The sequence below is a fragment of the Sturnira hondurensis genome, unplaced genomic scaffold, assembly GCF_014824575.4.
Source record: "Sturnira hondurensis isolate 20B ecotype Veracruz unplaced genomic scaffold, ASM1482457v3 Scaffold0025325, whole genome shotgun sequence".
Classification (NCBI taxonomy): Eukaryota; Metazoa; Chordata; class Mammalia; order Chiroptera; family Phyllostomidae; genus Sturnira; species Sturnira hondurensis.
This window is the reverse complement of record NW_028097956.1, coordinates 538,017-541,373: the sequence shown is the minus strand read 5'-3', so window position 1 is coordinate 541,373 and position 3,357 is coordinate 538,017.

Genomic DNA, 3,357 nt, shown 5'->3' with positions numbered 1-3,357 from the left:
GCTGGGGACCGGCGGGCGGGCGGGTGGGGTGTAAAGAGGGAGTGAGGCCAGGCGCTTGCTCCCCTGGGGGCCCCGGGGCTTATGTAGCGTCCGGGCTTGGCCCTGAGCCCGGCTCCTGGCCACGGGGGCCCTGTCCTGTCCGCCTCCCCGGCCACGTGTGTTTGCTCTTGGGGAGGGGCCGAAGCCGGAAGGTGGCGTGGAGGAGAAAGGGTTTCGGCTCGGCCCCGGAGCACAGGACCCCCGCCCCCCACAGCTTCCGAGAATCGGAAGCAGGGAAAGGGGTGCCTGTCCACCCGAAGCCGCAGCAGGGCAGTGGGGTGGCAGCCCCTTGGCCAGCGGAGCTCCTGCAAAGCTACCCAGGCGGGCCCTGCCTGCAGCAGCCCACCCCTCACTCAGTGGGGGAGGGTGGCCAGCACGCAGCCTCACGCTCAGCCCCATGTCCAGCCCCTCCTGTGAGCCGGGTGGAGGCTGAGGGGGTCTCAGGGGGTCTCAGGGAAGCAGGCCTTGGCCCCCCCACCTGTCCCAGGATGGGGAGGGGGCTTCCAGGCCGAGAGCCCACTGCTCGCTCCGCCAGGTGAGGGCCCTGGGCTCTGCGGCCCAGCCGGGGGGTGTGGCCAGTCAGATGTGGAGGGAGGGGTTCCTGGTCGATGTCCTTCTGGGGGCCCTCGGAGGAGGCTCCTGCCTAGGAACCCCACATGCTGACCAGTGCCCCTGGTAGGTCTCTGGGCTCCTGTTTGTTCCCAAGCTCAAGTTCAAGGGGAAACGGGGCCTGGGGAGTAAACATCCTGGCCCTGCTGCTCAGAACCAGCCGGTACCTGTCCAGCCAGGTACCAGCCAGGGTCCCAGGGGACCTGTCACAGTCTCAAGGTCGAGGTTCCTGGACCCGCCTGGGGTCCTGGGCCCATAGCAGGCCACACATGGACTCATGTGTAGTGGTGATGTGCCCCTTGAGTCCCCAACAGGTCTGATGGGGTCACCTTGCGGGACCAGGGGGGTCTGTCCACCAGGACCTGCCCCAAGTCGGAGCCACGACAGCCTGGCTTCCCAGCTGGCCAGTTGGGTTTCAGGGTCATGTGGCAACGAACACCACAGCCTCCTCACTCTGGCTATTATTACAGGGTTGTCACCCACACCTGGCAACATACCTCGTCCCTCAGAAGGGACCAGGCGGGAAGCACAGGGTCCCTCCCTGTGAGCAGCCCTTTGGGCAAGCAGTCGGTGGCTTCTGGGCAGGTTTGTGTGATGGACAGAAGGGAGCACCTGGTACCCTCGAGGCCAGAGTCGTTGCCATGTAGTTGCTGGGCCTGTTGGGTCGAGGGCCCTGCACACGTGGGCCCTCGGCTGGGGTGGGAGGCACTCGGACCCCTGTGAGACCCGACACCCACTCCCCGCAGCCCAGGACCGAGGGGCCTGCTCCGGCCACGCCTGCCCCATCACTGCTGACCTTCCCCAGTGGCAGGTTCAGGGTTGGGGGCAGAAGGGCGCAACAGGGGAGCACTCTGAGGGAGGGCTGGGCAGTCCTCACGGGACAGGCCTGGAGGCTGCACCCAGGCCCCAGGTGCCCCTGTCCTGCCCTCACCAAATAGCCATTGCTCAGTGATGCCCAGTCCCTGGGGTGGGGGTCAGCGTGGTGCACACTGCCTGGACCGCTGGTGGCAAAGCCACTAGGAGGACCCCAAGGGAGCTGTGGTCTATGAACCCGCTGAGGCCTGGGGACGGCTCGGTCAGCCTGCTGCTGGGCCTCCCACCCCCTTCCCACTCCCTGTCGTGCCCCTGGGGACTGGCACACGCCTCCACCTCTGCCAGCGGCCAGCACGGGGGGACCCGCGCCAGCCTGATTCGGGCAGCCCGGTCTGGGTCCACGGGGGCACAGCACCTCTCCGCATCCCCCGCCCCCACAGCGGGCAGGTGGGCTCCATGTGGGTGGGGGCCCTCAGCTCACACTTCCATGAGCGCCTCATGGCACAGATGGCAGAGACGTGCCGGCCTCAGGGTCCCGGCTATTGAGACATCCCGGATGCGCCCCGGCCCAGCCTGTTTGCTCAGCGAGTTTACCCCTTCACAGTTGAGGGAGCCCAGAACAGAGGCAGTAGGGGCCGGCTGCCGGGGAGAGGGGCGGGACAGGCCAAGGCCCCGGGCAGCTCTGCAGCTCTGCGAGGTGCCAGGAAGCGCCTGCCGCAGGCACGCCCTGCCCCTCCTTCAGTCCAGGGGCAGCTGGCACGGGGGGCCTCACTGGACCCCACAGAGGTGACTGGACTGAAGCCCCCCCACCAGCTGTACTAGGGGAGGCAGGCTTCCCAGCCCACCCTCAGCCCTGGCGGACAAGGGCCTCTCAGCGGCGCCCCACTCCCCCCTGCAGCACAGACTCCAGGATGGGTCCCTGGGTGCCACGGGCCTCGGGCTTAGTAAGTGCGGGCTGTGTGCCCAGCTGTCCCTCGGGCACCATGGAGGGTCTGGAGGACCAGGCGCAGCCCTGGGAATCACAGGCGTGGCTGGCTGCCAGGCTGCTCGGAGCTGTGCTAGGGGTGGGGCTTCACACACCTACCACCCCCAAGAACGGGGGGTGTCCCTGGGGTCCCGGCAGCCCTGGGCTCTGTGCCAAGGGCCGCAGTCCTGGTGAGCTGAAGGGCCCAGTGGTGTGACCAGTGGGCTGTGAGACAAACAAGCCCAGGGCTGGGTGGTCCCGGCGGGGAAATGCCCCTGGGCCTTGGGGCAGCCCAGCCTAGCCCCTGCCAGCCCTGAACACATTCGGGGTGTCCCAGAGAGACTCAGCACCAGCCTGGTCCAGAAGAGATGGGGGGAGGACATGCGGGGCCGTCGTGGCCCCTGCAGCCTCCAGCATTACTGGGCATCTCCCCTCTGTGCTGGGATGTGGGGTGCAGTGAGGGGGCTGTGGCAGCCCTGCTGGGCAGTGAGGCTGTGGGGGTTGGGCAGGTCATGCTCCATCCGGGCCACCTGGTCCCAGGGCTGCTCTGCTGTGAGGGCCCGGCCCAGGGCAGCAGACTTTCTCCCAAGAGGCCCTCTACCCCACGAGTCCGGGGGGGGGGGGGGGCTGTGACCCCACCCCTAACGTCTCTGATTGGCTGGTCTTCACACAGACCCCTTCCCTGGCCCCTTTCCCCTATGAGGGGTGTCGGGGACAAGAATTTGCCAAGAGGAGAAAGTGCAGAGAGCAGTTTTTAAGGACTTTCCCACAGGCAGGAAGGGTCGGGTGTGGAGGAATGCACCAGTCCTGGGGGCGGAGCCTCGGAGCTCGTACTAGGTGTGTGGGGTGGTCCGGCCTCAGGGTGCTTCCCTTCCCTTGTGGGGACTGCGGCTCAGCTGATGCTGCCTTGCGTGCAGGGTCCCTCTCATGGC